The sequence below is a fragment of the Vulpes vulpes genome, chromosome 2 (genome assembly GCF_048418805.1).
Source record: "Vulpes vulpes isolate BD-2025 chromosome 2, VulVul3, whole genome shotgun sequence".
Taxonomy (NCBI): domain Eukaryota; kingdom Metazoa; phylum Chordata; class Mammalia; order Carnivora; family Canidae; genus Vulpes; species Vulpes vulpes.
Window position 1 is genome coordinate 162,944,302 of NC_132781.1, and position 27,073 is coordinate 162,971,374.

The following is a 27,073-nucleotide window of genomic DNA, read 5'->3' on the forward strand; positions in this document are numbered from 1 at the left end:
TCCTCTTTTTCTTCCTCTTCATCTTCTTCCTCTTCTTCCTCTTCTTCTCCTTCTTGGAAGGACAAGGTATGATCATGTAGATGGCCCACTGGAGATGTAAGATGGAGCCAAACTTTAGAAGGATCTAGAGCTATCTAATACGATAGCCATTAGCCCTTTGGGCTGTTTAAATGTAACACGATTACAACTAAATTTGAAATTCAGCTTCTTAGTCACCCTTCAAGTGCTCAATGACCACATGTGGTGATGTATCCACCATACTGGATGGTGCGGATCCAGAAATTTCCATCACTGCAAGAAGTTTTATCGGATAGCGCTGGTCTATAGCCACATTTCTCCAACTTTAAGGTGCATATGAAAATCCTGAAATCTTGTCACAATGCAGGTTCTGCTTAAGTTTGCACTGGAGCCTAGAATTCTGTGTCTCTGTTCCTAGGTGATGCTCACATGGCTGGTCTACCAACCACACCTTGAGTCAAGAGGATCTATTGTCAAAATAAAGACACAGAGTCAGAAAGATAAGGAATTTCCAAATCTTCTTTAGACAGGCCTGAGTAGAGCTCCCCTGCAGACTGGGTACTTGCCCAGTGCTCTTCCGCTGAGAAGCACGGAAGCCAGGGTCTTCAGACAGGCAGTAAGGCTCTAGTGATCACTGCTGTGTGAGGCAGATGACAGTCATCTTTTTGACCACCCCCCTCTCTCCAAGTTCAAATCCAAGAAATGTCTTCCCCCCTGGACCAACGAACTCATCAGTGGCCTGTTCTGCTCAGAATTCTTTAGGGAGCCAAGGAAAAATGTAGCAGGAAGACAGGGCAGTTACTCCAAAGACCAAATATCTCATGGGGACATTTTCTAAGGTGGCTCCTTCCCTCTTGGGACCCTTGGCCTTCCATCCCAGGTATATAGGATAGTCAGCTGGAGACATTATTAAAAATACTCATGCCTTGTTGTCAGTTTCGACAATTTGGTGAATTGGCCAGGGGTAGGGCCCAGGCATCAGTGTTTTCGCACTCTCCAGTTTATTCCAATGTCCAGCCGGGGGTGAGATCCCAGATTTTGAATAGCCAGTTCTCTTGTACAAATGTACCACTCCCTCCCCTGGATAAACCCACACCTTGACTCCATGTTCGGCCACCTCCACAATTGACAACTGGGTTCTAATTCATTTTAAGCTCCACACCTGCTCCAGGATGGACCTCCAGTATTCACCTGCCAGTTCCGTGCACCTGGTGAGGTACGCACTCCCGCCCCTTGTCAGGTGACCATTGTCACAGGGATAAGGACTGAACACATCCCTTGATTTTTTTTTTTTCTAAATGAATGAAACAGACATGCTACTAACTAGATAATTTTTACAGGAAATAATCATCAATATCTTGACTGCCTCCAAGGCTAATTTGCTGTTTCGTTTTTCTGTTTCCTCTTAGTCTTTCTGCATGAATACATGGAAACTTTCAAATAATTTTGGTATTTTTTAAAGATTTTGTTTATTCATGAGAGACACGGAGAGTCAAATAATTTTGGCATTTTGAAGGAGTTTTATATTAGCAACACTTCCCAGAATGCTACATCGTCTTCATGGCCATCACTTTAAATGTCTGCATAAACTTTCACTGAGACAATTAATCATAATTTAGTTCCATGTTGTAGGGCGTCTGGGTTGCCTCCAATTTGTCGCTGTTGATAAACAAGACTGCCGTGAACGTCCTTCTGCATTGGTCTTTTTCTGGGTCATGGGCTTGGAGTTTCTCTCTTGTCAGCATATGAGCGTCTCCCGCTCTGGCTGGACCACACCTCCAATAAGACAGGCCGAAGCAGGATTTCCTCTGACATTTTTCAGTGGAGTGCTCTAGTCATTTGGGTGGGATGGTGCTGTACTGCGTGGGATTTCCCTGCACTCTGTATGAGGCTTGGCATCCCTGTCCTGTCCTGTCGCTACCCATCATGTCCCTTGGTTATCATGACAACCCAGAGTTCCCAGTAGTCTGAGAAACTGGGGTTTGGTAACATTTCAATGTTCTCCATCAGTTTCTGTCTTAATTTGTCAGACTCTGCTCAGAGTGCCCCAGGAGAAAATCTCATCAGGAGAGGTTTAAGAGTCAGCCATGCATATAGGATCAGCTCCAATCTGATTCCAAGTGACAGCCCTCATCCTCATGTGCCCACCTCTCTTCCCAGGATCTTTGCATTTAGCTTCTGGCCACTCACTTCTACCTTCTATTGCTTATTAAGAAGACTTTTTCTTTTTACCCTTCCTTAATTTTCCCTCCACTTACATGTCCTCCTGCAACTTGTCTTATAAACCCCCAGGCAAGTCACTTTTCAGCCAGTATGCACCCAACAGACACATAGGCACAGCCTACGGGTTAAGATCTCAAACTCAGAACCAGACCACATGGGTCTGAATCCTGCCCGGGCCACTTTCCAGCTGTGTCACTGCAGATGAGGAGGGTATTTGAGGCCCAGAGAGGCACAGTTCCTCATCTAGAAGATGAAACGATGATATTGATAAAACCTCCTCATTGGAATTCAGTCAGGGAACCTGCACAAAAGTCACCAGGATACTTCATGGTGGAAATGGAACTTAAACCCAACTCAACTGCAAGCCAAAAATCAGTATCCTTCCTCCAAACTAGCCCACCTCTTTTCCAAGAAAATCTGGAAGTCTTTATTATTTTACACTGTCATTAACTATTTAAGCCATTTGGAGGGAAAAGGTACAAGACTAGAAATGGTACAATCTCGAGAGACATGAAGAGAACAGCTCTGTGTTGATGTTACTAATGAGGACTACTCAAGGTCTCTGGTCTTCAGATAAAACACAGTAATAGAGAAATGCTACACTGCCTGACATATGAAATCCACAGTTTTGTTTGTTTGGCTTTTGCTTTCAGTTTTAAAAAAGAGTGCTATAATACGCATCCACTCTTTCCAAGACCTGTAGTCTGTATAGGTCAAAGGCTCCTTAATAATCAAGATTGCTATTGCTCATTCCATCCTTCCAATTCTCTTATAATAGCAGCCTTCGGGCTAACATTTATACAAAGCTTACAGTGGATTTGCAAAGGTGAAGTTATCGAAGAAGATTTTAAATCACTCAGATTAGATATAAACACCATGACCGAATTTAATGAACTGGAGAAAAAAGAAAAGTCAATTTTTGTCCTGTATAAAGAATTGGCTAGAAACAGTGCACAATCACATAACGTACACCCAGCATGCACACACACACACACACACACACACACACACACACACACAACCCAAGGACCCTACTCACTATGCAGTCCCAACCCACCCCTCACCATCACTCAACAAGATACGAAATCAATTGTCATTCTCTCTCTACTTACCAGGTGCAGCATGGGAAGTCTGGCTGACATCGAGGCTAACTCAACACAGAACAAACTGACACACTGCGCCTGAGAAGTCTTCACCCCCCAAAAAAGCATGTTTGTTCACAACCCATTTCCTCTTAGAGAATATCAACCCCAGAGAAAACCATTTCCAGTTTGCATTTCATAATTGCAAATACTGTCGAATTTCTATTTGGAATGCAGCCCTTGGAACAAATTGGCTTTTCCGAGGGGATGTGAAGGGCTTGTCACCTTCAATGCTTGAGATGTGACAAGATGTTGACCACCAGGACCCCTTGCTTGGGTCCTTGAACAAGATTACTGCATCTAAAATCTCCCTTCCAGGATTTTAAAATAATGTTCAGGCACTAGCCTCAGTACAGAAGGTGGTTTATTTTCTGGTTTTGTGGTTTTAAAGCGGTGATTCTCATACTTTGGTCAACATCAGATCAACTGGGGGACTTGGAAAAAAACACAAAGACCCAGGTGCTCTCCTGCTTCCACGAGGCTAGCATTTGTGTCACTCCCAGGTGATGCTGGTGCTTCTGATCTATGACCCACACGTAGCAAGACTCTGAGACAGTGGTTCTCACCTGGGGATGATTTCACCTCCCTGGGAACATGTGGCAATGTTTGGAGACATTTGGGGTCGTCAGAACTGGGGGTGGAGGAACTGGTGTCCAGTGAGTAGAGACCGGGGATGCGCCTCAACACCCTACATTGCAGAGGACACCCCCCAACCAAACCCTGCCTAACTAAGAACTAATGAAGAGTCAAGATCTTAAAAACCCTACTCTGGACACGTGCACACAAAAAGAAAAACGATGGTGAGAAACTTGGCTGACAAAAGAGAGTTCAAACGGCAAAGTCACCGCATTGCTTAATTAAAAGAAAGGATACAATTAGCCTCCTTCTCTCAGAGCTGCAGCCATAGGATGATTCATGATTTCCAGAATATGAAACTACATAGTTGACCCTCGGGTTCTGAGAGTTCTCAGACACCTAAAGGAAAAGGGACAAGTGCTACCCATCATGGGAATTCTTACAAATATCCTTGATGCTCTACATGTTTTACTTTCTGTCCAGACACCGCAAGATCCTATGTACCCACAGAGGAGAAACTCTCCTGGAAATCAGATTTTGAATGGCTCCACTGGCTCAATTCATTAAATCTAAAATCTAAGGAAGGATAGGCGCACCAAAGTGACTTATCCTGCCTTTCGGATTGCCCTAAGGAACGGGACCGATATACCCAGACTCCACTGCTTAATTACACAAAGCAGCTGGCCAGTTACCTTGACACATTTAATTTTGCAGCAAGAATTATGCTAGATTCCTCAAACATTTTACAGAGAGTTGATGCTTTCTGTTCAGCCCACCCGAGGGCACAAATGGGTTCTGTCCTACAGGCGGGGGCGTAGGGTGAGTGAGCTGGGAGGAAAGAGCGTGACGTTGCAAGGAGCTCCTGCCCGAGCTGTTGAGAATCCCACAGAGCAAGGGACAAGTGCTGACAGCTCTGAAACAACACACTCTTTGCCGTTGCCCCCCCCCCCACACCCTGTTAGAATAATCTGAGGACAAGATCTCACAGCAGCAGGGAAACAGCGGTTCTAGAAAACTCTGGAAAATGCCTGCTAGCCAAGAGTACAGCCATCTGGCACCCTGGGATCAACCAGAGGGGAAATCACGTTCACCTGCTCAGTATCCATTCAGGTGAAGAGCTCCGAAAGACTCTCAACTACCGAGTGATGTGTACATTCTTGACATCACCCACTGGCTGGTGGGGGGCCAGTGGGGTGAAGCCGTGGTGGTCGTGGTGGCGGAGAGGGAACCTTGGCTGAGGCAGGCCCATAGAAGACTAGGGGTGAGAGAGCTGGGTGATTAATGAAGGAGGAATGGTCAGAAGAAGGGTGTCCACAAATATCCCAACCCACCTGAAATGCGCGGGGCTCAGCCTTCATGACCTGGTTCAAATGTTCCTGCTTCAAACAAACCTTTGCCTACTTTCCCAAGAAGAATGGTGGTTTCCTCCTTTGTGTTCCCAACAGCTGTGTTGGCACATAGCTTGAACACAGGGCTCAATGATGGGTGAGAGAAGAGAGAGAGAGTGTGTGTGTCCCCCCCACAGATGATGAGGTCTGGGTGTGAAAGACCTGTGCCTTTATCCATCTCTGAACACTATGTGAAACCCTGCAGAATCAGTCAGACCCTAGAGTCTAGTGACTCCAAGGAGAGCCCATCTGTTGTCTTCCACCCCCGGCAACATTCCTTCTTTTCTTTGATAACCCTATCCCCTCCTTTTCTCCTGCGGAATACCCATCTCTCCATCAATTTGGCCCAGGAGACTCACTACTCCTTCTCTAGATCTCAGAAATGGGCACATAACCCAAGCCTGGCCTGTCAGGGTATCCCATTCCCTCAGGCTCAGTGATTCTTCCAACAGGGACCCATAAGCCAAGTCCAATCACTGAGCCTTACATCTGGGTTTTGTTGGAAGCCCTCTTTCTGCTGGGGTTGCCATCTATAAGGACATCACTGGGAGAGCTCTTCACTGTGGAGAGCCTGCCTGAAGTGGAGCTAGCACGGAGCCGGACAGAGCTGAGAGATGAAGAGAAACCAAGTCTTGAAGATGCTAGTGAGCCCCTGACACCTGCTCAGTCTTTCCAGAAGCTTCTATTTACATGAGCCAAAAACTTTCCCTTTTCTGCTTAAACCAGTGTGAGTTATGCTTATAATGGAGAGATCCATTCTCCATTTCCTGGGGTGCCTCTAGATGACCCAACACAATGCAGGGTCTAGTCATTCTCTTGCCAGTAGCTACAAGCCCACCAATCAAAGATCCAAATCAGCCAGGGTATAATACAGTCACAGCATGTACCCCCACCAAGGCCTCACGCTGTCCCAAATCCAAGGGTTTGGGAGCAACTGGAATTCCCCGACACATCAAGCCACTGGGTGCAATGGACTGTGGGTTTCCCCACTTGGCCATGTAGCCATTCTACGGCACAAGCAGTGGGTTCAGGTAAGGGAAGATGAGAACTGTCGGTTCTAACCAACTCCGCGCTGGGATTTCTTTTTTACTAATACACGCTGCTCTTTTGGCCAAAACAGACACACAGAGATAGACAATCTAATGTTACTGGAACAGCAGGCAACAATTACCAAGGAGATGTGGTTCCAATTACACCAAGACATCAGAAATGTAGCAGTTAATTAATCGTTTGGGGGTGTACGGTATCTTTCAAGCATCCAATACAGACTTAAAATCATCTTACATAAAACAAGTCATTTCTAAATAGTAAGTTTGCAAGTAAGAACCAAGTTTGTCCCAGCCCTTTGCTAGTCAGGACTAATTAATTCCATATATGAGAGCAAGCTCTTCAAAGTTAAAATGCACATACACACAAATTACCACGACTACCAAATTATAGCTATTATCATCGGTTCTACAGCGTCCCCCTGGAAGGGTAAGACCATCAGGTTCACATTTGGAGATTAATACGCTCTCGCTCTCTTGTCTTGATTTCCCTTGTCGGTACGTTGTGCCTAGAAGCAAGCATCATCATATCATGACATCAGCTCGCCCACTGCCTGTTAGGCCATAAGCTGTCAAAACAAGCTTCACACTGCAGATAGGACAAAAAAACGGGGAGTGAAGGCCAGTAGCCCCGCTAGCTCAGACACTTTATGAAGGTTTTTCATTCTAAATTCACTCATCAGGGGAAATCTGCCCAGCTGCACCGATCGGAATCCCTCCACTCATCCGTGCTGCAGATTAAGCACCTTACAGGTACATGTTGAAGACCTGTGTCTTGGAAGGGTAGGTCGTGGTCACGTGTGTGCACGTGTGGCTGCGCGTCTGCACGTGTGCTGAGAAACGGGGCGAGAGAAGAGACTTGTCGCCCCAACCTCCCCCACAGGTGGAATTCTGATCCTACAAGAACAACCTGAGTAAACTGTTCGAATTGGGCTTCTCTATTTAAATAAGTCTTCTCATTAATCCTTGGGGGAGATCCTTCCAGAAGGCATTCATCCACGTGAGGAAATGAGCCCTCCCCAATTACCCATATAATCTACGCGCGTCCTGTTTTGCTGCCTAAAAGAATCTTGCAAATATAAATGTCGATATAGGCGCTCAGCCGGCTCGTTTGGTTTTGTTTGGTGAATTTTTATTGGTGTTTGAGGAGCTTTGGCTAATCATTCAAACAAAATCGACTGACATATAAGAAAGCACATGGGATCTGAGTGACGGGGGGAAGAAGAGATGGAGATACGTCAGGAAAGCTTGTGTCAGAAAGTGTGATGACTTGACTTACTTTTGATAAAGGGAGGAACAGAGATGGTTGGGAAGGAAGTCAGGGGAGTGGAGAAAGCCAGGAAAAGTTTCCTAAGGAAAGGGCAGGGTTGGTTGGTTGGTTGGTTGGTTGGTTGGTTGGTTTTGCAAGGGTTAACAGCCTCTTGCTCTACATGTTCAAGCCTCCTTGCCCCGGTTGTGCCCCTCCCATCTACTCTGCACTTACCTGCATGGGATTAAGCGTAACTGGGTCCAGGCCTGCCCGTTTGGACAAAAAGTACCCGGAGAGCGGGCACCACAGCCTGTGGGGAGTGCTCAGCAGACAAGTCACCGTGCTCCCCCGGGGAGGAGCCATCAGGCATCGGTGCCCATACCCCCATCTCCTGGGAAATTCCACCCACAGAATCGCCTGCCACGGGGATGATTTATTTGTTCATTCATGCAGACAGTTTGCGTGCAGAGGGCCAGGCACGGTACCTGGCCCCAGCCAGTGCCCGGAGAGTCACAGGTTTCCCAACCGAGGCACCCGCCAGGATGCATCCGTCTTGCCACCTCCAGGAGCCCCTGGGGGACCAGTCAGTGAAGCCGACTGGCCAGCGGACAAATAAACACACGGAGGTTCTAGAGAACAATCCAACCCAACCCATGGGTGGCTTCTGTCTGTCTCCATTCCACGTGACTTCATTCATCCCATGTATTTATGAGGCACTTGCTGTGTACTCAGCGCTTTTCTAGGCGGTGGGGCTACAACAGTAAACAAATCAAAAACAAACAAACAAACAAAAAACCCTGTCTTGAGGAAGTTTACAATCTAGAGCGAGAGACAGATAAATAATAAAACAACTATATGTTAGCCAGTGATGAGTAGTCGCAAGGTCAATGAGCCTCAGCTTCTTCATCTGCCAAATGGGGAAGATAATGTAATGATGGGGATCTTGCAAAAATTTAAGAAGTTAATTCACATAAAGCATTTCCATCAGTGTCTGGGGCTACATGTTCAGTAAACATCAGGTCGTTATTATCATGATCGTTATCCGGGCTGGTTCCCTGCATTCAGGTGTCCACTGCTTAGCAACACCACGGGGCTTCCGTGGAGTCTTGGCAAGGGTGCTTGGCACCCAGGCACCCAGGCCTGACAGCTCTGGGTGAAGATAAATCACGCTTTGTTTAAGCTCGACAACTGGAAACAGAATACCAACAGTCTTCTCCCTCACTGGAAAAATCCCACAAGGCGGGCACAATGCTTTTTCAAATTAGAAGAAAAAAAGGATTAGGACACAGCGGAGGATTTTGGCCGAGAGGGCGAGAGCTGCATTGAACCCAACAGAGAGCCTCTGAAGCGTGGTGAGGCATCAGGGTCTCACGGAACACGCCCTGCGGTCACAGGCCTGCTTTAAATCTCAGGTTACTGAGGGGGGCGCTTGATGGGATGAGCGCTGGGTGTTATTCTATATGTTGGCGAATTGAACACCAAAAAAAAAGAAATCTATAATAAAAAAAGGAAAAAATAAAAAATAAAATAATAAATCTCAGGTTATCACTTAGGTGGTAAAGTGACTTGGGCACCAGGCACCTTGTGCCCGCCCGGGCCTGCACAAACAGGGTAGGGGAAAGTGCAGGGAGGCAAAGAAGGACCAATGCACGTATCTGGATGAGAGGAAGTGCTGGGCTCCTGCTGGATGCCACTGCTGTGTCCCCCCTGAGACGGAGGGTGGATCAGTTTCCTATGCTGGAGAGTCTAACGCTGCACACTTTGCTTTCTGGGGTCAGGCCTGAATCAGGAGGTAAGTGTTTATAGACACACATCTCGGGGTACTGGGTCTTCTGTAGAGAAATAGGAAGAAGGTAGGGAGTAACGGCCTCAGGGCAGATGCCAGCGTGTAAAGGACAGCATTTGCGAGGGAAGATGGTAGAGAGGAGGGAAGGGTCCCCAGGCCTCTGCCTCCAACTGGCCTAACATCCGTCAGAGAGCACAAGGGATGTGATCTATTTTTGCAAACATACTACCTGCTACCCAGAACGAGGAGGGGAGACACATGTTCTCCTTGCTTTCTGCCAGACTAACGGGAAGTAGACTAGGATGGCTGCCAGCGCATCTCAAAAAGACATTTCTAAAAGAAACTATAGAAGAGGCAGGCTTGATCAAGATAAGCCAGTTCCAGAAACCCTGCCAGAGCGGCAGAGGCATTTTTATTCATGTTAATGCCCTAGAATTAACCCAGAGGAAAAAATAAAATAAAATCCCAAACATACACACAAAAAATGGCTGCACTTATTTTCTTGATGCAATAGAATTGGCACAAGGGCAAACCCCAGTTTCTCTGTTTTCTTCCTGGATCTTCATGGAAACTGTACGGTTTTGTGGGTTTTGTAAAACGCATGCTTGGTGATGTGTCGGCTCTGAGAGGCAATGGGAAACAAAGGCCATCACACCAGGACAAAGGTCTGGGGGAAGCAAAACCTCAATAAAATCTATTTGGGGGATCCCCAGGTGGCTCAGCGGTTTAGCGCCTGCCTTTGGCCCAGGGCGCGATCCTGGAGACCCGGGATCGAGTCCCGCGCCGGGCTCCCTGCGTGGAGCCTGCTTCTCCCTCCTCCTGTGTCTCTGCCTCTCTCTCTATGTCTATCATGAATTTAAAAAAAAATAAATAAATAAAGATTTATAAATAACTAACTAAATAAATAAATAAATATCTATTTGGGAAATAGCTGAGGGAAGCCTATAAAAGAATATTAAGAAAACGTATTCCAAGGGAGGTTCTCTGAGATGTCTGACAATTCGTGGAAGGCCTGCACGGGTCACAGACACCATAAATGTGCCCAGACACTGACCCTTTGGGAGTCAGGAAGCCTGCTGCACCCATGGCCCTGATTTTTAGTGTCATAACCCCAGGTACATGATTTCAGTCAACTGCTCCTCAGTCTCCTCACCTGCGAAATGGGTACAATATTTAACCCCGAGGAACGCACATCGTAAGGTCACGTTCAGGAAATTGCTTGGCGAGCCCCAGTCCCGAGCGTGAGATCCCACTCGTCCAGGAAGAGTTCCTCGCGTCTTCCCCGGCGCAGCTAGGACTATGCGCCAAGTATTCAATAAACACAGCAACAGTTCACCTAGGAGCCCCAAATTGTCCTTTTCATTTAACACCAGGCTCTGGCAACACTTCATGCACCGGGAGAGAAGAGAAATGAACACCCACCCTGAGATGTGCAGAACTGAGATACGCTCTAATTAGCTTCCCTGGAAACGCAGCCAGCCTAGCAACGAGGCTTAGAACCAGCGCGCTCTTAAAGAGACCAGAACTTTGAGGCCTGAGTGCACGCGGCCCTTCGTGGAAGGTTCCAGAGTCCCCAGGTCCCTGGTCATGGTGGAAGGGCCATCGACAGAGGCCCTCAGTCCTGAGGTGGTGGCAAGATCACAGAGCCCTGGAGTCAGCCTGGCCTTGGATTCTTACTGCATCACGTAGCAGCTGTGGGCGCTCGGGTAAAGGATTTCAGCCTAATTTCTCTCCTCTGAAACTTGCCACCGTGAATCCCACGTACCTCCTGGGATTACATAAAATCACACATAAAACACGTCTGGCTTTCTAAAGTCATTTAGGGCTGCAGCAGAAGGGTTTTGCGTGACGCCGAGGCCCACTGAGGGCGTGTAGGCCCCCTTTGCAGGTAGCTCTACGAAGCCTTCCTAACACACAGGGGGTCGTGGAGCATTCCTGTCCTCGTCAGCTCCCCCTTTTGAAGCCAAAAGAAGACCAAGGGGAGAGAAAAACCTAGCAATTTAAAAATACGTTTTCCTCGATTGGCACACACATACTACGGGCCAACGGTGGGAAAACATAATTATCATAATACGTTTTCTTGAAGGTTGGTTTTTACATCTTCAACTGTGTTAAAATGTGAATTTTGTCCAAATCAAGAAATAACTTGAGAGTGTAAAAAAAAAAAAAGGGAAAGAGATTATAGTAAAATCAATATTAGCAAGAGTGAAATTGCAAGACTAGAGGCAATAAAATCTTTCCCAAGCCAAAGGAAAGAGATCTCATCATAAAATTATAATAAATTACTTCGGTTTTATCACTTGGTAAATTGCTTGAATATCAGTATCACTGAGGCTACATTTCCTTTCAACCAAAGAACGCATTTCAGCCTTGGCCCCAGTGCAAATCAGATTAGGGCGGCATCATTCGACAGCATTATCTTATTCACTCGGATAGGAGCTCATTATTTTAACCACGGCCCCACTTCCTTGCCCTCAGACTTTTCTCCAAAACATCATTTTTATTTAGATGCTGTGTCCTGGTCCTTCCAACAAGGCTATTTATGGACATTGATGTTTGAATTTCACATCATTTCTATACGTTACTCAATATTACTCTTCTTTTGATTTTTTTTTTCCAGGCATGAAAAAAATGTAAAGAGCATCCTTAGCTTGCAGGCTCAAAGGAACAGGCAGGGTTCAGACCCAGAGTCTGCAGACCCTTGCGCTGTCTTCTGAAATGGTCCCTGCTCTAGGCGGTGCAGGAACATCAACAGCTGTGTGTCCGGGCATCTTCTCCTCCTTAGCTCCGGGTCCTGGGATAGCTCAGCATCCTCATGCCTCTCTGAGATTTTGACCGGGGGGTGGGGGGGGTTCTCTCTTGCCTGACTTAGGATAACACCACTTCCGTGCGGCCTGTGCAAGAGTCCTAGTCAGGATGTCTTTGAAAGCCTCCACTCCTGGGCGTCTCGAGTTGTTCAGGAAACTCCAGATTATGCAGAACAATTGCAGCAGACGTAGCTACCACACGGCACCGAGCCTTCCTCGGCGTAAGATACTACCGCTCTATTGCGATGTAGTGGGAAGCGTGAAGATGGTGGTGGCAGGGTATGGCGTTGTCGGGAGAACGAGATGCAAAAATTACAAGATGTAAGTTTGAGACACTTTACAAAAAGTACTAACGAGGTCCACGTCCCCCCAAAACCTTCTTCTTTGGTGCCTTTCTCTGAGTTTTGGTAAGAATTCCATGACTTGGGAGTATGATGTTCCAATGATCATCCGCCGCCAAATGACAGACAGGGGCACGTACCCCGCAGCAAAGCTCCTGAAGCCACTGAGGAAAAACACAGCACACAACAGACACCCTCTGTGGACTGTTGTCGGGGGACTTCTGGTTGGTTGGTTGGTTGGTTGGTTGGTTGTCTTTTCTTCTCACTGAAGGGTTTTCGGGGCAAGATCCCTCTCGTTGTGCTGGATGGAGCCCTTGTACATTGCCTGCCGCACGCAAGGCCCAAACCGAGGCCCAACTTTGTTTCTGCAGGTTTGAAAGAACAGGTTACAGTTTCCTACTTAAGGTTGGCTTTTCTCTCGGGAGTGGCCCTGAGAGGAGCCGCAGCATGCTTGGGGCAGGTGGGGGGGGGGGGGGAGAGCCAGGAGAGCGAGGAGTCCTGAAGACACATCATCAGAGAAGAGATTAAAGGGGCCAAGGATGACCATTTTGGAAAACTGAAGCTGCACAGAGGGGTGAACAGGTGAATGCTATCGCCCTCTTCAAGTCTCTGAAGTGCCATCACAGGGAAGGGAAATTAAGAAGCAGACCTCAGATCAACAGAGAGGTGCCACAGGGCAGAGATGCGCATCCCTATCAGACCCGAAGTGTTCTTTTCATTTTTTTTAATTTTTTTAAATATTTATTTATTTATGATAGTCACACAGAGAGAGAGAGAGAGGCAGAGACACAGGCAGAGGGAGAAGCAGGCTCCATGCACCGGGAGCCCGACGTGGGATTCGATCCGGGGTCTCCAGGATCGCGCCCTGGGCCAGAGGCAGGCGCCAAACCGCTGCACCACCCAGGGATCCCAAAGTGTTCTTTTCACAATATATGTAGGGATTTCTCTTCATGGCCCGAATTTAATTGTAAAGGAGAGGTAAAGTGCAAGGAATATGTGCTAAAAAATAATGTATATTTTGAAAAGTAGGTTCTCAGGCAGGGCTAGCCTATGATCCGTCGATCACTCGTTCACCCTGACGTCATTCGGAGTCGAGAGATAAGCAGTTGAATATTGTCAACACTGGCATTTTGGAATAAGAATTAAATTAGTCTATTTGTATGTAGGTGAAGCAGCTACAAAAATTCAACCATACAAAAAAATTCTACCATCGTATCGTTGTAAACAGGTTCTTCGCCTGCATATACACCCGCATCAGGTGGTTCACAAAACATGTAGGAGGAGCAAAAAAAAAAAATCTCTGAGAACTGCAGGACAATTAGCCCTTTTTCCTGCCCACTAAATGCCAGTAGCTTGCAGGCAGCCTGGCTCCACTGCCCAGGCTGACGAACCCCACACTATCCCACCTCCCTATATAGAGTCGATAAGTTTAGGGTATCCAACCAACCAACACTCTTACTAGTTCCAGAAGCTGGAGGTCTAACATCAAGATGTTGGCAGGTTGGTTTGTTCTGGGGCTGCGAGGGAAGGATCTGCCCCTCTCCGTGGCTTGTAGGTGGCTCTCTCTCTTCTGTGTCTTGTCTTTTCTCTAAGTGAGTCTCTGTATCTAAATTTCCCTTTTTTACAAAGACGGAAGTCATACTGAGTTAGGGCCCACCCTAGTGACCTTAATTGCATCTGCAACTTCCCCATTTCCAAATAATTCTGAGGTCCTGAGGATTGGGACTTCAACATATGATTTTTCGGGCTGAGGGGTGATAATTCAACCCAGAACAATGTCCTAAATTAGGCGACGCTTATAACACACCTAGCGCATGCTGTGCACACCTTAAGTGTTCGATAAATGGTTTTTATTACCACTGTTATTTCTATAATTAAGATCCTTTCTCCAAGAAAGAATCAAGGAAGACCATAAAATAAAAATCTCAGAGGGGATCCCTGGGTGGCTCAGCGGTTTGGCGCCTGCCTTTGGCCCAGGGCACGGTCCTGGAGACCCGGGATCGAGTCCCACGTCGGGCTCCCGGCATGGAGCCTGCTTCTCCCTCCTCCTGTGTCTCTGCCTCTCTCTCTCTCTATGTCTATCATGAATTTTAAAAAAAATAAATAAAGATTTAAACATAAATAAATAAATAAATAAATAAATAAATCTTTAAAAAATAAAAATAAAAATCTCAGAGACACTCAAATCAGCTAGATCCATGGATTTGCAAAAGATAAGAAAAGCAAGGACACATGTCTGGTTGGACTTTTTTTTTTTACCAAACACACCCATTGTTAGCCTAAATTAGGCCTCCCCGGACTTAGCTAGGCAGATTCCAAGGCTAGTCCACCTTATGCACTACGCAGCCTACCAGAGTCTGTAATCTGTTCTACAACACTGTGACTAAACCAGTTCCGTAGAACTTAACCAACACTTATTTTCTGCTCTCATTAACCAATGAGTCCATCCTTTCATTCAAAAACATTTGTATGTCTAGGGGCGCCTGGGTGGCTCCGTCAGTTACGCATCTGACTCTTGATTTCAGCTCAGGTCACGATCTCAGGGTCGTGGGATCGAGCCCCACATCGCACTCCGCACCGAGTCTGCTTGTCCCTCTCCCACTGCTCCTCCCCTCCCCCCACTTGCACTCTCTCTCAAATAAAATCTTAAAAATTATTTGCATAACTGATCTGGGCCACATCCTGTTCTAGGCACTGGGAATACATATGGAAACACAGAAGGAGACTATCTTCAAGATGCTACAGTCCCAAGGGCAAGACAGATACTAAACACATAACCCAATAAAGAAGATGCTTTAAGAGAGCAAAAGTGTCATGAAGAAATAAGACGAGGGAGAGAGAGGGGACAAGAGAAGACCCGCCACAGACAAAGGGATTGAGGAGGTTTCGCATCAGTCTAAGGCTGGGATGATGCAGAGGAAGTGGCCACATGAAGACACGGTGCGGGGTCGGGGCGGGGCGGGGGGCTCTAAGCAGCAGCAACAGGTGCAAAGGCACGAGCGTGGTGGGGGGAGGAATGGAGAGACCTGGAACTGGAGCCTGATGAGCCAGGGAGAGAAGGCAAGAGAAAGCTGGACCAGAGGGCAGCAGCCAGACCACGCAAGGGCTTCTTTTTTTTTTTTTTTTAAGATTTATTTATTTATGATAGACATAGAGAGAGAGAGAGAGAGGCAGAGACACAGGCAGAGGGAGAAGCAGGCTCCATGCCAGGAGCCCGACGTGGGACTTGATCCCGGGACTCCAGGATCGTGCCCTGAGACAAAGGCAGGCACTAAACCGCTGAGCCCCCCAGGGATCTCCCATGCAAGGGCTTCTAAATCTCAATGGGAACCTCAAGTGTCGTAAGGACAGCTTTCCCCTCTTCTTGTGATTTGCATCCGGGGACAGCAAGGGCAGGGGCCACGTCCACCCAACAGAGCCATTCAGGTCTCCCTGCCTCGGGCTGGGGGCCCAGTGGTGAAGAGAGAGGTGGGATTACAGGGCAGAAGCTGAGCTGTAGCAGCAGTGACTCCAGTGGAGGAGGCGGCAGGAAAGACGGGGAGAGACACGGGCGGACGATGAGAAAGGAGGTAAGGTCGGGGGAAGAGGGGAGGCAGGGCCGAGGGTCACAGGCATCACCAGGAGCTTTCAGCCGGTGGCACAGAATCAAGCTCGGAAGGTCAAATACACACGGATCTTCCTCCGGCCCCACGATGCTTCGTCTAACCTTTCCCAGGAGGACGTCAGGCTTCCTCCAATGCTACTCAGCTCATCACGGCCTCCGACATGTCCGCTTGCATCGCCGTCCGCCCTGAACGCAAAACATCATGGGAACGCTTCAGGGACACTGGTGGAGACACGTGAGTCTCAGCCCTGCTCTCAGGAGGCCACGGCCGAGCCTGGAGCGCGTCTCCACGCAGAGGCCCGAGGCGGTCGGTCTGCGGACAGGCTGCTCTGCTCTCACGGGGCGGTAAGCCTGGGAAACTAGAGCTGAGCACCTGCGACGGCCCACCCCAGGCTCACGTCTCCACGCCGGACCCCTTCATCCTGAGAGCCTTCCCCCCAAACGTAGCTCTGATCATAAATTTCAAGTGGTATTTTAGCATTTCACTACTTCCATATTCTGAGTTGGCACTCGCCCTTGTTCCTGGGAAAATTAAAAGTCCCCAAGATGAAACCTCATTAGCAACACAACAGGGGACAGGCAACCGCTGCCATGCAGGGCACAACACAGGGTGCGGCAGGCGGCTCCTCCGTGGCGGGCCGCGGGGGGATTTTCTACGGGCCGTGGATGGTTTTTATGTGAGTCGCGCAGTTGGTTTGTTAAAGATTTATTTATTAGAGAGAAAGAGTGGGAGAGGGGCAGAAGGAGACGGAGAAGAGAATCTTTTTTTTCTTTTTAATTTTTATTTACTTATGATAGTCACAGAGAGAGAGAGAGAGAGGCAGAGACACAGGCAGAGGGAGAAGCAGGCTCCATGCACCGGGAGCCCGACATGGGATTCGATCCCGGGTCTCCAGGATCGCGCCCTGGGCCAAAGGCAGGCGCCAAACCGCTGCGCCACCCAGGGATCCCCCGGAGAAGAGAATCTTAAGCAGAGTCTACGCTGAGACCCTGAGGTCATGACCTGGGACGAAACCAAGAGTCTGACGCCCAGCTGACCGAGCCACCCCGCCCGCGCCCCTACCGGCGGACATCCGGAAGAAACACAACTAGTGCCCCAAATCCGTGGTAGGATGAGTCTGAGTAAAAAGGGAAGATTATATAGTCGATTTTTCAAAGGTATTATTTAGATAATAATACAGATGTCACTGATTTGGCAACTGCATAACCGTTCAGGCATTTCTTGAAAGCCGAAGGCCTATTTAGTCTTGGGATACACACTTGGCTAAGAGCAAACAGGGAGCCAGAGATGTTTCTGGGCACAGAAGAGACCGTTCAGCCACCAGACAGGGGCACCTCCTGCGTGGATGTGCACAGGGGCCTTTTCCAGATTGACTCCGCAGCGCCCTGCACGTGCCTCCCCTCGCAGACTTCCACGTGGTGGGCTGTGGGCTTCCCCGGGGTCTGACCCACCCCTGGGGAAGGCCCCTGACCTACCACGTCCTCGCTGTGTGACCTTGGGCAAGCACCTCCACCTCTCCTCTGCCCCAAATCTCTTCTACTGTAAAATGGACAAATTAAAATTAAAACCTACCTCCAAGGGTTGTCGTGAGGATTAAAGGAGTTAATACACGTAAAGCCTCTGGAACGGCGCCTGGCTATGGAAAGACCACTCTCTTCACCCTCCAACCAAAAGGTAGCGTGACTGTAAAGCAAGAATGTGATCAGTCACCTAGTTTATATATATGCAATTATCCCTGTACTTGCCTATCCCGCTAAACTCGAGGCGTCCTAGGCCTGAACCCCCTTTCAGAGCTGAACCCCCGAGTGCTCTGGGTTGGCACACGTTAGTTACTAAGTACTCGGCTCGTGTCTGAATGAGATGAACAAATGAACGGCCCCTCCTGAAACCCTAGGACGGCCTCTTTTAATATAATGGCAACAGCAGGTTTATCACCCAGCAGGCTTGGTATGTCAGCCCCAGTCTGCTTTTGCATAACACATTTTAGCATTCCGGGGCACCTGGGGGGTTCATTCGGTTAAGTGTCCGACTCCTGACTCTGGCTCAGGTTGTGATCCCAGGGCGGTGAGATCAAGCCTCGCATTAGGCTACACGCTCAGCCACAGAGTCTGCTTGTCCCTCTCCCTTCCCCTGCTTTCTCTCTTTCTCTCTCTCTCTCATAAATAAATAAATAAATAAATAAATAAATAAATAAATAAATTTCTTTTTTAAAAAAACGTTCTTGCATTCTGTGAACGCATACCTTGTACTAGCTCATTAGGGAGTGTGGCAAGCAGCCGCGGGGAAGCTGAGGTTACTGATGCATGTGGAGCTGCCCACCCCCGAGGAGAGCTCACAGGAGCTTATTTTTATCCTCAGATGCATTTAGGCACAAGATGTTCTTGCACAACCAATTTGATTTCCAGGTTAGGAAATGAACAGAAAACACCGAGGTCGGGAGCACTGTGCCTGGGCCCCCTACCTTTGTACAGGACGAGACGCAGGCCGCCACTCCAACGACTTCTAGTAGACTTAGAAGTCCAACACACCTTTTAAATTTAGAATCAAAGAAATTCATCAGGGGAAAGAGTCCAAGAGGCAAAAGAGTAAGACCTCTCCTACTCCAGAGGAGGCAACCGAGGGCCAGGAGGAAGTCAGCGGACCAGAGGCACAAGGATCATTGTCCTCAGAGTCGGGATTCAAACCCAAGACTCCTGACTCCCAGTCCAACACCTTTCCTCTGCCTCCTGCAGGCTTACGATCAAAACCACTGCCAAGGGGTCCCTGGAAAGCCTGCTGAGTTACAGGAGCAAACAGAACACGTGTTTTCCTGGTCCGTGACTAAAAGGCAGATACTTGTACTCGCACGCCAACGTGCCGGTGTTTGCACTCTGACATGATCTCCATGCTGCAGCTGATCTGGAAACTAATGTGATAGAACCGTGGTCTGTACATCTGCAGAAAGGGGACTGTGGGCCCCATTAGGTAGTGGGGGCACCGACTTTTCAGATGTGCGTGCCAGACACAGATACCTGCTACTTCCTGGCAGGGCTACCTGGACGTTACTGGTCTGTCTCACTTTTCACCAGATGTGCTTCCTTCCCAGTTGTGCTTGTGACCAGTGTTGTGTTTCAATTGCCCGAGTGGAATCTGGCCATCTTTGGTGAAGGTATTTATTTAAAAGAGAGAGAGAATCCTTTCACGCTGTCGTACAATTTTAGAATTAGAAGAGTAAAAATAGCAACTAACCGTTTTTGGAGCATAAATATGCTCTGGAAATTGTGCTAAGTGCTTTACATGTATTACCTTATTTACTCCACACGACCACCCATGAGGCGGTATTATTGCCATTCCTACTCTAGAGAGGAGAACACCGAGGCATCATGGTGGACAGACACAAAAGTGGCTCCTGGGATCCCTGGGTGGCGCAGCGGTTTGGCGCCTGCCTTTGGCCCAGGGCGCGATCCTGGAGACCCGGGATCGAATCCCACATCGGGCTCCCGGTGCATGGAGCCTGCTTCTCCCTCTGCCTGTGTCTCTGCCTCTCTCTCTCTCTCTCTCTCTCTCTGTGACTATCATAAATAAATAAATAAATTTAAAAAAAAAAGTGGCTCCTAATGACCCCTGACTTCGGTGTTCATGCCTCATGTGGTCCCCTTGAATGCGGGCAGGATCTGGGACTTGCTCTGATCAATAGGATAGCGCGAAGGTGATGGATGCCGCTTCCATGATAGGCCACTTCAGACTGTAACTTCCATCCTGCTGGAGACAGTCTTCATGGACCCTCTTCATTGCCAGCTTTGATGAGTTAAGCCACTGTACAGAGAGCCCCACATGAGAAGGAACGCAGAGTAGCCTCCAGCTGACAGTTAGCAAGGAGTTAAGGCCCTCAGTGCAATCTCCCGCAGGGGTTTGGATCCTGGAGCATGTGAGCTTGAAGGCAGATCCTTCCCCAGGCAAGCCTCAGAGGACAGCTCAGCCCTGGCCGACCTTCAATCAGCCCATGAGGGACCAGGAGCAGAAGACCCAGCTGAAGAGTGCCCAGGATTCGTGCCCCACAAATCATGTCAGATGATACGTGTGTGTTGATTTTTTGTCACGCAACTACAGGGAACACAAGCGTGGATAAGTTACGTGATTTGCCCAAGGTCACTTAGCTGGCGGGTGGCTTCCTGAGAGCTGAACATTGAGAGTTTATCTTCTAAACCAGACCTGGAACAATCATGAAGTCCAAACCTCTGAGCTCCTTCACAGACAGGCAGATGGACATAGTCTTTTCTCAGAGATTTCTTCTAATAGAAATGCTGTGGCGGCCCTCGCACGCTCATCCGGGGTCCCTAACACTGCAGTCCACTGAGTCACAGGATTCAACAGCAACGCTCAGAACTTTAGGTCGGAAGATCTGAATCTGGAAATCCCTGCCATTCACCTTCCTACCCACCTCCTAAAGCTCAGTCCATCTGAAATTTGCTTAACTTCTCTGAGCTCACCTTGCGTTTTGGTTAACATCACGCGCTCACAGTATCACCGTAGACATGGGACCTGAATGACATGGGCAGAGTGTTTAGCCCAGGGGTGCCTGGCATGCGGATAATTGCTATTTCTTTATTCGAAAGATTCAGTTCAAGCCTTTCTTCTGGACTCCAGACCTACATAGCCAACTGCCTAGGCATTCTCTCTGGAACCCCAACTTCATCTCTACCACCTGCCTGCCCAATAACCTGCCCCCCCTCCAGTGTGCCCCGTCTCTGGGGAAGCAAACACCTGTGTCTGGTTTTCCAAAATAGCTGTGACCCATCTGCACTCCTCCCAGTCCCGTATGATTGTTCTGATCGCTCCACATCCCTTTCAACATTAGAAATCATCTGTCACTTTCAATTGACCTATTCCGGGGGCGGGGGGTGGAGGGGCATGAATGTACACCATCGTGCTTTTAATTTGCATTTCCCTGATTCCTAATGAGGCCGAACAGTTTTCATGTGCTCTTTGGCTATTTAGAAGTCCTTTTTGTGAGGTGGATGAGAAAATCTTTTGCTCATTTTTTTCTATTTCTGCCTGCCTTTTTTACTGTTGATTTATAAAGGTGTTTATGAAAAATAAAAATAAAAAAATAAAGGTCTTTATTTTATGGAAATGAGTCTTCTGTCAACTATAAGTTTTGCAAATATCTTCTTTATTCCAGGAACTCCCCTTTTCACTCCCTTAATAGGATCTACTGAAGAACAGAAGCTCTTAATATTAATGTAGTCCAAGTTACCTATTCCTTCTTCCTTTTTGGTTAGTTTTTTTGTATCCTAAACGTAATTTTGCTCACCCCAAAATCATGCTCCCCTACATTTTCTTCTGTGACAGTTTTTTGTTTTGTTTTATTTTTGCTTGCTTGGTCTTTCACGATTAAGTCTACAATCCACCTGCCATCTCTTTCATATGAGTATCCAACTGACCGGCACCATGTATTTGAAAAACAAACAAACACATATTTCACTACCACACTTCAGTGTTGCCTTATAAATCAAGCGACTGTGTTTGTGTGTTCTCTGTCTGGATCCCCTATTCTATTCCACTGGTCTTTTTTTGTTCATCCATTTGTCAATTTGAAGGTCTTAATTACCATAGTTTTTAATATGCTTTGGTATGGGGGTGCCTGGCTGGCTCATTGGGTGGAGCGTGTAACTCTTCACCTTGGGGTTGTAACTTTAAGCCCCATGATGGGCAAAGAGTTTCCCTAAAAAATAGTAATAATAAGCCTAGGTATGTAACAGTGTGAGTCCTTCATCTGTTTTTTCTTCTTCTAGATTGCCTTCATTAGCCTTAACCCTATGCACTTTCACATTGATTTTAAATTATCTTGTCAGCTTCTGCCCCAAAAAGGTAGGACTTTTTTGAGGGGATTGCAGTGAATCTATAGATCAATTCAGGAAAAACTGACATTTTTACAATACTGGATTATCTGACCCACAAATATGGTATATCCATCTAATTATCTGTCTTCTTTAATTTCATTAATGTTCAATTTTTAAAACTTTAATTAGATCTATTTCAAAATACCAAATTCTTATGCTATTATTAAATGTGCCTTTATTAAAACTTTCATTGCTGCTAGCATTAAAAACAACGTATTTTTGTATATTGTTGTATCCAGTAACTGTGCTAAGTTCATGTATTAATGTAAAAAATTTGTATGTAGATTTTTTGGATTTTCTCTATACATAATCATTTTTCCTTATAAATAGTGGTGGATTTTTTTTCCTCAATAGTTATGATTTTTATTTCTTTTTCTTTTATTTCTTATTACAACTGTCTACAACTTCCAGAAAGTAGTGATAAAAGAAATCCTTGCTTTATTCCTGGTCTCAAGGGGAAAGGCTTTAAATATTTCACCACGAAGGATGATATTTGCTATAGGCTTCTTGTAATCTTTATTGTATTAATGGAGTGCCCTTCTATTCCTAGTTAACATATTCTTTTCAAAGAAGAAATTTGGTCATGATGTTCCTTTCTTAGAGGTTTTCATTGTGCTCTTGACTGTCTACAGCCTCCCCATAGACAATATATGCTTCTTGTTCTCTACTTTCCAACCTCAGTTACTTTCAGTTTCTTTTTTTTAATAATAAATTTATTTTTTATTGGTGTTCGATTTGCCAACATACAGAATAACACCCAGTGCTCATCCCGTCAAGTGCCCCCGCTCAGTGCCCGTCACCCAGTCACCCCCACCCCCCGCCCTCCTCCCCTTCCACCACCCCTAGTTCGTTTCCCAGAGTTAGGAGTCTTCATGTTCTGTCTCCCTTCCTGATATTTCCTACCCATTTCTTCTCCCTTCCCTTCTATTCCCTTTCACTATTATTTATATTCCCCAAATGAATGAGAACATATAATGTTTGTCCTTCTCCGATTGACTTACTTCACTCAGCATAATACCTTCCAGTTCCATCCACGTTGAAGCAAATGGTGGGTATTTGTCGTTTCTAATGGCTGAGGAATATTCCATTGTATACATAAACCTTCTTGACAATGCCATACTCCCATCACCAGAGTTCCTTTGTAGGTGCTTTTCCCCCTGCCCTGGAAGGCTCTCACAGCACCCTCTTTATATGCCCTTTTCCTTATTAATCTTACTCATCCTACAGACCTCTGCTAGAGAGTCCCCTCCTCAGGGAATCCCTCCTGAGCCACTGGCCCCAAAGCCAGATCAGGTTACTTAGGGACAGTTTCTTTGCCTTTCTTTCAGCTCTTATTCCCACTACACATACTACCCTGTAAACTTCCTAGAAACAAAGACTTTTGTTCCCCATTATAATTGCAGGGACCAGCATGGTGCCCAGCTCCATGTGAGTTGGTGCTCAATAAATACCTGTTGAATGAATGGATGAATAAACAAACAAACAAACTCAAACAACTCATTTTAATCTTGGTCTCAATTCCCATAACTATAAAAATGATGAGCTTCTTGTCTTTTACCTTTGACATTTTAGGATTCTGACTGGAGAATAGAATTGTTGCAACATGTAGGAGTCAACTTTTGATGATTATGACTAATTCTCTACTTTTATGGTTTTGTTGGCTTCACTGAATTTAAAAACATAAAAGCCAGTTGGTATGCTTTTTGTGACTGTGACCATTAGTACTCTGAGCTCAACTTAGCCTTGTTAGAGGCGGATGGTAGACCTTGTCCGCAGGGGAGCCCTGCTATCAGAAAATGGAATGCCCTAGATCAGAGCTTCACAGAACACATGGGGACCGTGTTCTGGAACCAAACTAAAGTTAACTGCCCTGTCATGGAGCTTCCCTGGCTGCTTCAGAAACCAAAGTCTTTATGATGTCATTCAGGAAGATTTCTCTTCAACACTGGAATGAAGTCCTTTTATACATAAAATTCAGACTTAACTCCAGATAAATTAGAAGATGAATGTTTATATCACAAAAAGAATATCTGTAAAAGTAAATGGCTCTCAGCTTTAAATTATTATTATTAATTATTATTATTTAAATTATTATTATTATTAAAGGGATTGACATAAAACTATGATCCTGTTAAAAAGGGGGGGAAAGGCAATTGTGCATGTCAGTTCTATTTCTCTGTAATGCATAAGGAGGAACATCTATATGATGAATCAAAATGCTATTCAGTGACCCCATGCCCTTCCCTTACTACACAGTTACTCTCATCACTTTATCCTCTTTTATTGTTCTTACAATCTAATCACTTTCTGAAGTTACCATGTTTATTTAGTCTTTTTTTTTTTCCCTAACCCAACCAAAGTGAAACCTTCATAAGGACCAAGACCTCGTCTGTTTACCACCATGTCCCAGGACCCAACACAGTGCATGGATGATAGCAGGCACTTGATACATATTCAGAGAATGACTAGACCAACCACCAATCAACTTATCTGTAGAAACATAAAAGATAATGCCAGGTTAGAGACAATTACATAAAGAGGAGATGTTTATTATATATCTACTTACTTCCCTCTAAAATAAGTTAATGTTGGGATCCCTGGGTGGCGCAGCGGTTTAGCGCCTGCCTTTGGCCCGGGGCGCGATCCTGGAGACCCGGGATCGAATCCCACGTCGGGCTCCCGGTGCATGGAGCCTGCTTCTCCCTCTGACTATGTCTCTGCCTCTCTCTCTCTCTCACTGTGTGCCTATCATAAATAAATAAAAATTAAAAAATAAAATAAAATAAGTTAATGTTGATGAAAGCCTTTTTAAAAAAATTAAGCTCCTTCCCTTCATTTCTTTATGAAATCTGGTAATCTGATAAACTCTAGGACAAGATTTGCCTTAGTAACAAAGAACTTCCACATCCCAGGGGCTTAAAACCATAAGGATTTCACTTCATTCTCATTGTCCCCCCTACCCCATCCCAGGTCAACTGCAGCCCCAGCCATGTTGCCCTCAGTCTGAGACCCAGTCTCAAAGAGCAGGGTTTTTTTTTGGGAGATCAGCCCTTAAAACATGGGATTTGACATGACACAAAATACTTCTACTCTCACTGCCTTGGCCAAAGCAAATCCCACGGTCAAGCCTGCCATCGATGGAGTAGGGGAGGAGCACCACAGGCAGGAGCTGGAATGTCGGGTCGACAAGTTGTATTCTCTGTCACACTGCGGTTTCAGCTCAGGGAGATGAGGAGAGAGAACAATGGAGATTCCAGGTCCAAACTTAGGAACATAAATAGGAACTGTTTTCATTTTATCCTTGGAAGCCACCTGAGCTTATATAGAAGTTCTCTTCTGATGGGCTGCAAAGACACTCTCGGATAACCAATCTGCCCACCTGCCATCAGGTGGCAGCGTCAGTACAGTAACTTGCTCATTCCTCTCCTGCTTTTCACCTTCCCCGGGAGCTCAGAGTCCTTCATGGAGATTTTCCTTTTACTTTCCTGGATGATTTTGCCTCTAACAGAGATGCATAATTCTGGAAACTGTAAGCCTTTAATTCCCAATGACATTATCTAAAGGTGGGCTGATTTGACTGATAGCAGCCAGCATTCAGGAATAGCCCTTTAGTGAAAGGTATTCCTCTGAGCCACCACTTTTAGGAAATTATCTCTTTCCTCCCCTGACTCAACTACTTACAAGGAGGAAATTTCTTTCCAGAGACTAAGAAGTGATACCAGAAAAGGAGAGTAAAGATCGATTTTCGAGACCCCCAATTTCAGGCTGGGTACACGGGAATGGAAGAAATAACTCAAGAGGAGAATAATTTTGATAAGAAGGAAAAGAAAGATTTACAAATTAGATAGCATTTATGGATTTCCTACTGTGTACAGTGATGTGCTATATTATGCCTAGAAACAGCTCTAAAAGGCAACAGTGCACATATCCGGGGTTACCTACAGTCTAATAAAAAGACAACAAACATTTTCCATGAAATGTTTAAAGTGAGGTTTGTTCTGAAGCAGGATGATCACTCATCCAGCCTGGACACTTGGGGAGCAACCCTATCAGTGCTTAATTCAGAGATAAGGATAAATAAGAGTTAGCTGGAAAGAATGGGAATTAGCTGATTTGTAGGAGGGTAGGGAATGATGGGGGGAAAGGCATCCAGGAGGAGGGGACAGCATGAGCAAGGAACAAAGGGATGGGAATGAGATACATTGCCATCTGTGCCCAGTTCAAGGAGGCTGGGGCTCAGAACACAGACAGGGAAAATGAACCTGGGGAGAGAAGTCAAGATGCACATTGTCAACCATGGTATTTGGTGAAGGAAACTGGGGGAAGAGATGCCAAAAGGGGAAGAGATGCTCTACCCAATGGTCATTAGAAAGTACCCCCACGACCCCAAGTGTAAACAATCAGCCATCAGCTTTCCTCAGTCAAACCCCAAACAAAGCTCGACAGAACAGCTGACCTCTAAAAAAGCATAAAAGGAAAGAACATTTGCTCCATAATAAACACAATAAGACTCATCTCCCTGCGATGCCAAGTTGTTTTCTGCTAATAGCAAGATCACGCGGTCCATTCCAAAATAAAATGTGGTATCACTATGGTTTTCCACTTCTCCAGGCACATGCTGTCAAGAGTTTGAAGCAAATCCTGCTCTGTGACATCATGAAAACATACTGGCTGATTTCCTGTAGTGGTGCGCTGGAGCCAGCTCCTACCAGACTGCAGTTATTACATATTCGGGAACTTCGTAAGCCAATAGTTAAGCAGAACGACATAAATTTGCAATTAAATAAATTACATTAAAGACAAAGATAATACATACTCAGAATACATTGCCTCCTAATGATTTTACTGCATAGCACCGTTTATCTTTGCTCTTGAAGTTATTTATTTCATCCGTGTGGTAGAAATGCTGTTTTCCAGCTCCGTGCTCCGTAACATCACACTGGTAGCTTGAAAGCAGTCACAGTTGGAGCACGTACACCACAAAAGCTGGCAAACGCTCCAAACCAGGCC

At 46.3% G+C, this 27,073-nt stretch overlaps 1 protein-coding gene and 1 long non-coding RNA gene across 2 annotated transcripts in view; both read right to left on the reverse strand.

The window, feature by feature from the left end:
* Positions 1–27,051, reverse strand: LOC112929769 (uncharacterized). The gene is made up of 4 exons (XR_003236987.2): positions 26,880–27,051; positions 17,754–17,864; positions 16,283–16,366; positions 1–12,941 (listed from the first exon to the last, which is right to left on the reverse strand). It is a non-coding gene; the product is annotated as an uncharacterized lncRNA (long non-coding RNA).
* KAZN (kazrin, periplakin interacting protein) overlaps positions 1–27,073 on the reverse strand; it is a 1,014,069-nt gene that overhangs the window by 904,480 nt on the left and 82,516 nt on the right. The gene's annotated exons all lie outside the window — the stretch shown is intronic.